Below are 13,378 nucleotides of genomic sequence, written 5' to 3'. Positions count from 1 at the left end.
GCGTTGGTCATATAAAAAGGCCGCGGTTTTGGGGAATAAAGAAAAATCTCTAGAGAATAAAGATTTAGTAAGGGGCATATTTTTTTTTGATCCAAAAATTAATTAACTTGTCTGTTGCCCCCTAATTTTCATCTTCCTCAAACTTCATCCCACCACAAATTCGTGCCTATGCCTTCATCTCTCACCTTCTTTTTTTTTTCTCTCTCTCTCTCCCTTCTTCTTCTCTCTTCCTCCTCTTTTTCCTTTCTTTCTCTCTCTAAAACTTATTCCTTCAACTCAGATATGAGTTGAAGAAGATGAAGGGTCTTCTATTAATGGACGGCGAACGAAACCCCTTCCAACATCCCTGTCTTCTTTCTTTAGGGAGCTTTCTCTCTCTTCAACATTCTCAAAGAAAACAAGATAAACTCTTACAAGAATTAGAAATCTGAGAGAAACCCAAGTATCAAAGTGGTATTTAATGTCAACGCCTTATTACATGATCTCTGTAGATCTATTTGTAAAAAAAATTGAGAATCTCCCCCCTCTTTTGACAGGAAAGCGATTCAGATTCTTGCTTCGAAGATAATGATGTATTCACTGTCGTATTAAAGTTATCTATTATCCAAACATTTGTCGATTGGGTACTCAACCCAACAGGAAAGTTATCTCCTTATCATAAGGGCAGTATAGATATCAGACTACCATTTCATGTTGGGGTATTTAATTACCTAAGAATCCCAACATAACTAATAGTATTATGGTTTCACTTCTAGGGACTTCCCAATCTATAGTGCAAGAATTAAAATCAGAATATGTAAAAGTTTATCTGTGGTGGGATGAGGTTTGAGGAAGATGAAGATTAGGGGTAAGAACATATTAGTTAATTTTTAGATCAAAAAATAAATACAGTATGACTCCTTAAGTCAATCATGGTTGACTATGTCTTTACTCCCTAAAGATTTTTCTTTATTCCCCGCAGTCCCCACCAATAAAAACTCATGAAAATTAACGTACAGAGATAAGGTTGAGGTCCCGAGGACTTTAATGTCATGAATAAAGAAAAAGTACAGAGATAAGGAGTCAGGAAAAGTACGGGGAATAAAGATTTTTCTTTATTCCCCGCAACGGTCGGTTTTTTTCGGTTTTGGCTCGAGCCGAAGCCGAACCAATAAGTGACGGTTTGACTAAATCTTCGGCCGAAGTCGAGCCGAACATTCGGCCGGCCGACATGGTTCGACTCGGTTTGGTTCGGCTCGGTTGAGTTCGATTGATCGGTTTAACCGATCACAATTTAGAGAAAATTGTAAACTAATGTCATTCATTTCATTGCATACACCGAAAATAAAAATTAAGAACTTATCATACTTTTCCACCATTACATATGCTGAAAATAAAAATTAAAAATTCATCGTACTTTTCCACGATTACAAAAATAAATAAATAAATAAATAGAAGTACGAATAGAAAATCTATAATTGTAAGTTATTAACTAAGAATAAGTTGTGGTAAATAGAAAATCAGTGAAGACTTACCTTCAAAACTTTTCAATCAAGTTGAATAGGTGGTTGATGAAGCCGACAACAACAACTAGGGAGGAGGACGGATAGTAGTATGGAAGATTCGATTAGGGGTTTTCTAATTTTTTTTACTTTTTAGTTTAGCACTTTCTAACTTTACAAAATTATTATTTCATTTTTCCTTAGGGTTCGGTCGGTTCGGTTTGGGCGGTTTCTAGAAACTCAAGTCGAGGCCAAACCAAGCCGAATTAGGGTTGTTCGGTTTTTCGGCCGAACCGAGTCGAACGGTGATCGGTTCGGCCTAAAAATCGGTCGGTACGGTTCGACTTGGTTTGGTTCGGCCAATTGGTTCGGTTTCTGCTCACCCCTATCAACAGGTCCATGAATATCAACAAGTCCAACTATAGAGATACATTTCCAACTGTATCCAGCCGTCCCTTTCATTGCACGAGAAATCATGACCTTTAGATACATCTCCCTAAAACTTTTTTCACGAGATTCGCTTGTATGGTCTATATATGTTTGTTTTCCCTCAACAAGATACAAAAAAAAAAAACAAACCTCTCCAACTTCTTCATTTTCAATCTTTCGATTACTCTCGTTAATCCCCTGTCTCCATTAACCATCTTTCATCCTCATCATCTTCATCTTCTCCATTAAATAATTCTCCATCTTTCATCCTCATCATCTTTCCAGGAATTTTGTAGACACTTTCTCTCTGTGTAATTTTGTCACTCTTAATTTAATTGGATTTGGGTTGTCTTATTTATGTTGAATTTCAGTAATTTTATTACGAATTGTGCTACTATGAACATAGGAGGAATTTCAGAAATTTATATGTGAGATCCTATGATGTTTGGTTTCCAAATAACTTTTGTGCTTGAATTTCATTCATGGACATCGTCTTGCTTTGGATATATATATTCATTTGATGTGAATATATTTGATTTTCCTTTTCTGGTATAATCTGTCAATCACTGGCGGTATCAAGTGAAAATTGACGAATTACCCTTTACACGAGAGATTAATGTATCTTATGAACCGATAATCTTTGCATGTCTCATGAAGAATGGTAACAGTAAAAGAAAATGTACACTTATGTACTTCTTGGTTGTTTTGGCTATTGAAGTCCTTGAGTGAAAGAAAATTTCTTAATTACTTTTGTGTCTCGTATGTTAAACCACATGTTAGAATATACTCGAAGTAAAGTAATATGAATTTTTATGTGATTGAGAAACTTACTGGGTCCGTATACGATGTACATCAAAGTTGTATCTAAAGTCTCCAGTAAGTAACCTCTTGGGTTAGGGGTAGGGATGTAGTTCTAAGAGGACTCATGGTGATGAGAATAAAACGCTTACACCCAATAAATGACAACAACAGTTCACAAATCAACCTAGCTCATATACATATAGGTACTATTGTACATCATTTATGCATAAATTCTAGACGTTCCGACCCTTCCTAAATTCATAAATTCTTTCAACTTGATTTAGGTTAACGTTTTTAAGTGCTCGAAATCTTGCATGATTTAGCAGTTCAGCTTCATGTTCTCTTTTTTAATCTGTAGTTTTATTTTGTCAAAATGCTAAGAAGTTTCAATCAATAGTAACATTTTACTTTTTTTTTTTTTTTTTTTTTTTCCAGTTGTGCAGGTTAACGTTATTAAGTATTCGAAATCTTGCATGATTTAGCAGTCCAGCTTCATGTCCTCCTTTTTAATCTTTATTTTGTCAAATTGCTAGTAAGTTGCAAACATCAATGATAGTATTTTACTTTTTTCAGTTGTCTATGACCATATTACAAGGTCACAAGATGAAGACATTCAATCCAAGGTGATTGAAGTAGTTGGATGAAAAGTCGAATCGACATACTCACATACATAGAATTAGCAAACAAATCCTTGAATGAAATCATTAATCGTACAATGTATCGCATAAAAAACACATTCTGAATACTTTTAGTAAACAAAAAAAAATTCAAATTTCTCAACATCGCATAAGAAAATAGGCGACTATTGAAACTTAACAGTAAAATTTCTCAATGAAGTTATTTGGACTAAAATTTACAAAATAAATCGAAGAACATACATGTATCTATGGAGATGAGGATGCAATAAGAGAAAGTGATGGTTATTGTACAGATGGAGATCGACTAAGAATACTAACCAAAACCGAAGAAATTTAAAAATGGATATGAATGAGGGGATTAGTAACTGGGAAACTTATTAAAGCATACATAGACAACAATGCTTGTAAAAGTGAAAACGAAGAACAAAGTTTAAGCAGGAAGGAACTTTTATTTTATTATGTAATTTGTGAGTGGACTACCGTAGCCGAACATTTTCAAGATATCCAGGCTAGGAGAATTTAGTGTGATATATTTTTGTGCAATGGCAACCATCACAGTGAACTTAGGTTTCCACCTCTAATCAAGGAACTTGCAGGCCTCTAACAATAATAATATTGAAGTCAACAAATATTGATGTCTAATAAATAAAGCAACAATATCTTTCTGCAATCCATTAAAAATCTCATAGGTTCGGACTTACGAAACTCCATATTAAAGTGTTACCAAAAGAACTCAAGTGATTATCCATACAATACATGAACTCTAAAGTTTCTCTCAACAAACATACTAACCATCAAGCAACATATAAATAAAGATGGTTTTCAATTTCGATGAACTTATTAATGGCACAAAAAGCTTATAGAAACTATATTTTCTATTACATATCCTCCTCACAAAAATACATGTCATGGGGCAAGAAAAAAGAAGAATGGTCATGTACCATGAATGCAACCTCCAATGCTAAAGGAATAAAGTTTAAAAAGTATGGGTGAACACTTCCTTTTGTTTGATGGAGAGTGCTTAGCGTAGTATCTTAATGCCATACCAAAGAGTTCGAAACTTTGGTGTCTAAAAATGAGACCACTTACCATTCATATACGATATTTTGAAGATTGTAAAATCCGTTATATGTGAGACTTTCAAGTAAGAAATAAGATTACATTCATTGTGAACTTCAGTGAAAAATACATCTATTTTAGTATTACACAGAGATTTACATTAGTCAAACATAAAACAAAGATCAAGTAGGCAGCTACAATAGCAACCATACCCAAATTGCAAAATGAAACCTATCAAAATCCTTTGCTCTTCGGAAATTGTACTTACAACTCATGGTGGATATCAACATAATCTAGATCATTTGCCAAAGACCCAAGATAGAGAAAATGATGAATTTTTCCCCAATTACAATAAAGTCTGAAAATCAAAGTGGATCCATAAGTTTGAAAGGAGCAGCTCAAAGGAAATTCAAGGGAAAGAAAATACGAATATCTACAAAAAGGTTCCAAATTTTATCCGGTAGCGGCGCCAAAAACTTGATGGGCCTAGAAGGTTACCCTAGAAGGTCACCACCCGCAAGTATACGGGCGTCAAGTGATAATTTCGGTAAGACCGGGTCGATCCGCAGGGACTAAGTGAAACCTATTCTAAACCTAGAACTAAAAGTGTTTTCTTTTCAAAATTGTTTTTGGTGATAGATATTAAATAATAAAGACAAATAATAACAGTAAACAGGTCAATGGGGGAAAGGCCTAGGGTTTCGAATCCGCCTAATCATGGTCAAATACCAGCCTAATCATCAATGGCTTTATGTAACCGGCTTTCTCGAATGATGATAAATCAACTATTGAGTTACACCTGATAAGTATCAACCATAAAAGAATTTAACCTAATAATGATAGATCAAGTCGGAGGCATAACTAATGAAAATTATATCATCGACAAAAGTGAACTCATTTATCAAATCACGGATTTCTAACTATTGCATATCAACTTATCAAACATCAATCATAATAGAACCTAATGTAATCATGATGGATCAAGTTAGAAGTATAAACAATGAAAGAAGATCACTAAAACTACGATAAGAGTTTAATCAACGATATTATGATGAAAAAGAGATATACGTTAAACATGATCAAAACTTCATCAAAACCCTAAACTAGAGAGATTAGCTAATCATAATACGAGATTAAAACAAATATGACAAATAAGAGAGGAAAAGGGAAGAACAACTAAACTTTTTCTCGCAGAAAAATTATTTTCCTTCTGTGAACCAAACATTCCCCTGGAGAAAATTATTTTCCAGTAGCAATTCTAAACCAAACAAGGTCTTCTTCTCCAACAGAAAATTCCTCTCTCTCTACTGATTTGTTCTTCTTCAATCTCTCTCTCTCTCTCCCTCTCTCTCTCTCTCTCTCAAAACTATTAGAAAAATAAAGAACCTTTGATAAAGAATGTGAAGAAAATAATATTGACTCCTTGATATTACACTGTTTAATCTCTTTCTCTCACTCTACAAATACCCTCTTCTCTCTCTCACAAAGATAAAAAAATAATGGAGATAAGTTGTTCTCTGTTTTTCTTCAAGGATGTCTCTTGAATTCTTTTGTTTCAATCCGAGATGCTCTTGTTCTTCTCATTCTCTCTCTAATATTTCGGTATGACTCAGAGAAGAAGAAGAACAGAGAGAAGTTCAGTTCAAAAATGGAGCTCAACCCCCCTGACTGTTGCCGTCTAAAAAGTATCCCTTCACGTCTCCTTCTCTGTTTTTTTTATAAGCCGCAACCATTCATTTTTCCGAGAGAATATCTCTCTCATGTTGACCAAGATCTCCAGCTATCCCTCTTCAATCACATATCTTTCCTACCATTTTCAGCCAAACTCTCTCTCACTAAAATATTCAGTGGACCGTCTCTCTCTCATTAATCTCCTTCTTTAGCGATTTTTTTTTTCCTTCTCTGTGATCTCTGTAAAATATACCTCACGGCTTCATGGGTAAGGTATACTATGTTGTTTATAGGGTATCTAACACAATAAAATTAAACAGAAATGATTACCGTATATCAAAATGCAAACTTAGATGTATGATAGAAATAGCCGAGGCAAGTTGTCTTTTTCCTTAAGACAGTGAACACCCTGGTATTAGTACCGAAACCAGTACGGTGTTTGTCTCCCAGGATACAACGGCTTTACCTTTCAGTTTGACGATGAAGGTACTTCGAATGTCTGAAAGCGGGCGAACTTAACCAAGTATTATAAACTTCTTTGATGAATTGACCCATGAATTTGGATGAAATATTTTGCCTAAAGTACTCTGGAACATACTCTTACTAATGAGAAATTCATAGGAAAAAACAGAATTAAATTCGGAGTTGTATTGGGTCATATAAATAGGAATTGAATGGATACATGCTTTAGGGACGTGTCTGTTGGATTTGGGACACTATTGGTGACGGCTTACACTATAGAAGTGACGGTTCATCAAGATCCGTTGGATTGAGAGTGCAAAGGGCGGGATGAACCTCATCCGTTGGATGATCCCGAATTGTGCCCACCTAGCGCCTAAATCAAGTCATAACTCTATCAAACTTCGATCGAGCATATCTCATTCATCCGGAATCGGAATTGAACGATTTTTTATTCTAAATTGAAGAGCTCGACGAGACGAACACAACGGTGTGTGTAAATCTTGAGTTTGACTGCTAGAACCGATACTAAATCGGCTCCGATTCCAACATACTAGACTTTCCAATTTGAATTCCAAATTGGAATCAGATTGGAAAGTTGATTGGAAATTCCAAATTAAGTGGAGTCGTTGGAAGCATGTCAATGAAATCTAATTTGAAATCATTTGTGGGACCCTAAAGGAAATCCAATTTGAAAGCCTCCACGTGGTGATTTAATTCCTTCTATGTAGCTTTAAGTAATTTGGGTAACAAATAAATTACCTTTCCAATCCTTGGTTTTCAGCCAATTATATAATGCCCCTGAAAAAATACCTTGTTGCAAATCATCCCTGAACTAACTTGAGTTGAACAAAATTAAGCTTCTTGGATACCCCTTGCACATGACTTTCGTAAAATATTGGTTGTTTCACCTTTTTTTTTGCTATTCCTGTAAAACTAAATTAACTTTATTAATTTTATCAAATATAACGACTAACAAAAGTAAATTGTCGACATAAAATTGAGTTCTATCATACTCATCATAATACAACAGTTTGGTGGAAGTTTAGTTGTGGTGGTGGAGATAAGATAAACAAAGAACAAAAATTGGTAAAGTAAAGTTTATGCATGTGCTGAACAAAAGTTACTTTATTTTAGAGTCAAAAGCTACAAATCTGAACTTCAAAAGAAAGCCAAATTTTAAACTAAGTGAAGTCTGAAATTTTCACGTTACCAAACTAAATTTTTTTTACTTTTCTACTTTTTTTTTTTTGATGAGAGGACTTTTCTACTTAAATAAGCAAAAAATAACTTATTTTAGTATAGACCATAATGGGATACCTTTCATATTATAAATTTCTTATAAACAATATAATCTCATAAAAAAGAAAACTTATAAACATATAATTCTTACCAATACTTTTTCTCAATTTGTAGGAACGACATACCAAAATGTTTGGCATAAAAATTGTAAAAGAATTTTTTTCAAAGGTTGACTATGACCTGGCTCTTGTCTTTTACTGAAAATGGGTCATCTTGTCACCCACCATGTCACCCAAACATGTCATTTTAGCATTTTTGTTATTGATATTCGATAATGCAAGTTCAACAAAAAAAATATCCGATAATGCAGTTAAGTTTTTAAATTGTTATTTTATACTATAGTAAGTTTGTAGTTTTCTTTTTTAATTTTAAATAACACTTAAATAAAATAAAAAGTGGGCTAACCTGGCCTTTTCAACTTTGTTCTAATGCGGTTATTTTATTACTTATGTTCAATGATTAGGACTAAAGTTGAATTAGTAGATTGGTTACACACTTGTTCGCAACCCAACAGACCAAGGTTTGAACCCCCACCAATCCATTTTTTTTATAATTTTTATAAAACGTAAAAGAACTTGAGGACCCCAAAATTGTAAGTGGCTTTGGGCCTCGTAGGTGGTAGGGCCGGCCCTGTACGAAGTCTTGGATTTCAATAAGAAAAAGATTTGAAATGACGAACCTTAGTATGGATTACATAATGCCTTCCACTAGAGTGCTTCTAAACAATCTCTAAAATCGAAACAAAACCTTCTTAAGAAAACCTCTGAATTAAGAAAAGAGTGTGAGTATTGCCGCTAACAAATATATCTCTGGTGACCGTGTTAGAAAACCATTAGATATAGAAAGATCTAAAGACGCTTCATATTATTGCTGTAGGCACCTCATTTACACATAAATATCCATTCAACTTTTCTGCATTTAGCATGACGGCTACAGGTGTAATTTGGGGTGCTTACAGAGCTACTAACATGTACTACGGAGTATATCATATTTCATATCTATTTAATTAGGGAAGAGGTCTATCATCTTGGCTAAGATTGCACCTCTCAAATTTAGATTATATCTCACATCCTCATCTTCAATGCCCTCCTAACTTGGTTTGTATATCTATATAACAAAACACAATGTTTTGTGCTGACTGGGACAAGTCGAAACACAAATCCGGTCGTTGGTTGAGATTTTGATAAGATCCCTACCCTTTGATCTATTACCCACCCTAAAAATAAGAAATTTAATCACCCACTCATTGGAAGGTAAGAAAAGGATGAATCTGGACCGTCTAATCTGCTCCGTCTTTCTTCGGTTACTATATCCAGCCAGCCATCGTACTTACGTTACCATATCTACGCAGTCATCCTCTTGCCATTATCGTCTCCACGTCGATGCAACCATCTGCTTTCCTGAACATCTAACGTCTTCTCAAATCTTCTTTAGTTTTAAGGTTTTAAAAGCCTAAACCCTAACGTCTCCTTCTTAAATCTTCTTCGGTTACTATGTTCAATTTTAGTGAACATTTATGTCCTATTTCAACTGAAAAGACATGACTTTCAACTTCTCTCCCTTTCTTCCTGTCGACGAAATCAGATTCGACGGAATCAAGAACTCTCATCTGAAAATCAAAAAAGAAGGCAGCGATCAAACTTCTTTAAAAGTAATAGTTTTCAACATTTTACTGTTTCTCTATATTTTTTTTGTTTACTAGAAATTTTCATACTTACTATTGTTTTTTTTTAGTTATTCAGAATGGTGATTTCAATCAAATGCCTTCAATTAAAAAGAAGCCTGTGAAGAACTCATTTTCCAGTGTTGGTAATTCTTTTGTCTTTTATTTTTTTGGATCTTTTGCGTTGGAAGTAGATGTTGTCTCTCAGTTGTTTGATAAAATGTCACAGAGAAACTTGGGTTTATTATCTATTACTTGTTATGAAATATGGCTCAGTGACTATTATTTTTAAGGAATTTGGTAAAGAAAATGCTGGTGGCTGATATGAAGATGTTGTATATTGAATTATTGATAAATGGCAAGCAAGATCTTTTCTTAATTGCCTGTACAGAATATGTTTCTTATCGTTGTGCATTTGTAGAATCAAAAGAACATAAAAAAAATGAAAGCCAGGCGGAGCATTTTGTGTATAACGGGATCCAGAGACCCGTTCGCTTCCAACTGTTCTTTCTAATTTTATTAGTGTCATACTCATTACCAGGGTATCTCCTACAATTAATGGTTTTCGGAAGCTCACTTTGTCGATTCTTGCAAAAAGAAGTTTTCGCAAGACCCACCTATTTCCGGTTGCAGCATCACCAAGCCTCCAACTTTGTATGAGTGTTGGATTTAATGGTAATTATTTCATATATAACATTACAAGTGAGGCTTTTGAAGAGCTTACTTTTGGTGGAAGGCAAGTCAAGGTTTGAGTGATATTGAATTAGTAAATATTAATGGATTTCTTCTTCATCTATTCGTCTCCTCGTAAACTTCTTTATGCGTAATCTTCACGAAGAGTTCGAAAGGCGGGAATCATGATTTCAAGCTCATCAAAGAAGATAAATATAAAAGGAATCGACAAATAAGCTAACGATAAAAGGCTCATTAAAGAAGATTCTGGTATTTTCTTCCTTCTGTTTTACACTTGCTCTATGTGGTTTTCATGGTATGAGGTGGTTCCTCACCGAGGTTTGTGTGATGGTGCCTCATGGTGGTGATGACAATTTTTATGGAAGGTATGAATTTTTATTTTCTGATCTGCCATTTTAATATGGTATTATATTTCTGTTTGCACTTGCTCAGAGTTTATGAGAAACATAATTCACCATTCAATGAGAACCAAAGCTTAACAAGTTGTTTTTAGAGGATTAGAAATTGTAAATCAGAAATTGTTGTAATGGCGTTTGATAATACCTCCATTCATAATTGATTTCTTCAGAAACATATGAACCAAGCGAGATAGAGCAACTGAAATTCTCATACGTTTGCCGTCATGTAAGTCGTATTCTCTTTCGTTTTGTGAGTTATCTCGTAATGATGTCTATTTTTCATTCTACGTCAAAATGCTTAAAAGAAATTTTTGTTAGTAAACTGAGGATGTCTAAATTCGGATTAATTGGAAATTTTATTATAATTTAGTTTTATATGCAGACCATGATTCTTAAATTATGGAATCATTTTACATGACTTAAATCTAACTCTCTCCGATGTTTCGCTCACTATTATAACTTGCTGGTATAAGTGAAGTATTTGAAGATTATTTACTAATTTATATAGATTTACTACCGCATGCGTGATACTTTAAATGCATTTACTTTGATCTCGCAAGTATACTGATTCGAGCGTCTGCATTCCCTATAGATGGAATTAGACCTAAGATTGCAAAATCCGTCAAAAAGGCAGGTTTCATAACCAAACTTTCTTCATAATTTTTCCAATACCCCTTTATCTACTACATAATAGTTGTATAATTAACTTCGAGATGCCATGGACAAAGTATGTTTCAAAAACAAACACTTGTTAGTTGTTATTGTCATTTATGTCCAGCTCAAAGTCTTAACAAATTGAGTTATATGTCATAATCAAATGCATCTTTCTTCTCTCTAATGTTGGTGAATTTGCAGGTTGACATCATATTTGAGCGAATCTGGTAGACAAACTGATGGTAACTTATGGGCACCAAAATACCAGCCAGAAAAGTCATCTACATTCGTCTGTCCCAATTTTTTTGTTCGTAGACGATAAAATTGTTGTCACACTCTCAATATCAAATGCAATACAATTGAACTTATTGGAATCATGTATTGCTAATCGAGGTGTCAGGCTTGGTCGTTACATCGATGAAAAAAATCACATTACGTATTTATTGACCCTCCGGAGTATACTATCGCTACAGGGCATGGAGATGCAACAGGAATCCCTATCAGTATCGACACAACGAACTACCACAGGAAACTAACGTTTGAATTATACAAAAGAGACACATACCACCTAATGATGGGAAATTCTCAGGCTCTTTTTCTCTGCACGGTCAGGGTCGTGCTGGGCCAGTGGGTGGAGATTCTTGGGTTTCTCCCAAGTCTCGGAACAAACCTTGTAACTATTGCATTGCTGGAAAATCTACCTATAGTGACAGTTGCAATTATTTGCATCGATGGTTTCAAAGTGATAGGTTCACGATGTTAACCTAGCTCCTGACCATAAGAAGGTGTTCATTTTGTCAGGGGCTCCATTTTCATGGTTGTCTGATCTACATACGTGCACAACATGTAAGTCTTCCAAACAAGATCTTTTTTTCCGTAGTATTTCGATGGACAATATACCAAGGTCGATAAAGTATAAATAAGAAATTTCTAGGAGTATAAAATAAAGACCATAGTTATAAACTGAACAACCGTTTTATGACAGGCCATCCGTGGGATTAGTTTCCAAATTCCAATGGAGTCTGACAAATTATATTCTGGGCGCAAAGATCAATTGGTTCGAGTTTGACTCTCAAACTGGACAGGTTATTAAAACATTTGTTTCTTTTTGTGCTTCTGCTCTTCTTTCTTTTTTCCTTTTAGCTTTGTTGATCTTTATGAAACTTATTTGTGGCTTGTATTCTTTATGCATGCGGTGGTTGGTCAATCTGGGGGGTGACCTTACTGCATGATTTATGAAGGACCATGGTTTGTTTTGCAATTCTAAATTTTGTCAAGGTAACTTGTTCATTCTTTGATGTTTCCAAATGTTGTCAAGTTTACCTAATTGTTTGTTTCACCCAATTTTCTCTTGTTCCATTGTTGTCATTATGAAAATGTTGCCGGCATGGAACACCCAGTTTAACGTAGATCACAGTCTCAGTGGGTTTACATAAGAAGTTTATGAAATTTTGAAATTTTGAGCGTATATGTTAAACAAAAATGTACGTACACATGAGTTTATCATCTTTTTGTCCTTGATGGAGTTACATTTGAGAAAGGAACCTCTGAAATAAGATTTATTTTTCCTCTATGTTTTGGTTTGCAGGTTTATTTACAAAGTTCTTGGTATTGGGAAGAGGAAACTACTTTTTTTTTTTTGATGAAATGAAGAGGAAACTACTTGCATAGTGGTGATCCTTCCATGAATATACTAAACTAATTGTCCACTTTATAGTCAAGTTTACTGTAGTTGTAAATATACTACCTACTGTTTATGCATATTCTAATGATCTTTTCTCATTTCATAAAGAAAAATGATCTCTTTTTTTTTTTTACTTACACTTGATGCCTTTCCTATTACATTGGTATTACTCTATTATATTTCTAACGGGGTGTTTAATGAAACTTCTATGCAATTTATATCTGTTCTTTTTATTTAGTTTCAATTATTGTCTAATTCCGATTTTTGAGATCAAAATCTTTATAGATTTTTGAATTTTAGTTTCTACTTTTGTTCTTCTATCAATCAACAAAAACATCCGTGCCGAAGGCACGGGTCATATCTAGTCTATATAATAAAACACAAAGTTTTGTGCTGACTAGGACAAAGCGAAAGACAAATCTGGCCGTCTGTTTCGTTTTCAGTAT

The 13,378-nt window shown here is 34.3% G+C and overlaps 1 long non-coding RNA gene across 2 annotated transcripts; it reads left to right on the top strand.

Annotated features, from left to right (window-relative positions):
* The first annotated feature begins 8,869 nt into the window (after positions 1 to 8,869).
* On the top strand, positions 8,870 to 13,064 carry LOC147566932 (uncharacterized). Of its 2 annotated transcripts, none has more exons than XR_015230617.1 (7): positions 8,870 to 9,491; positions 9,575 to 9,649; positions 10,045 to 10,561; positions 10,765 to 10,820; positions 11,450 to 12,094; positions 12,234 to 12,526; positions 12,837 to 13,064. It is a non-coding gene; the product is annotated as an uncharacterized LOC147566932 (long non-coding RNA). The 2 variants fall into 2 exon arrangements; XR_015230618.1 differs by having other exon boundaries at positions 11,450 to 12,152.
* Positions 13,065 to 13,378: the final 314 nt, after the last annotated feature.

Source organism: Eschscholzia californica, unplaced genomic scaffold, assembly GCF_041429995.1.
Source record: "Eschscholzia californica isolate CP2 unplaced genomic scaffold, dmEscCali1.0.p SCAF_1, whole genome shotgun sequence".
NCBI lineage: Eukaryota > Viridiplantae > Streptophyta > Magnoliopsida > Ranunculales > Papaveraceae > Eschscholzia > Eschscholzia californica.
This window is presented reverse-complemented; position numbering and strand designations above follow the sequence as displayed.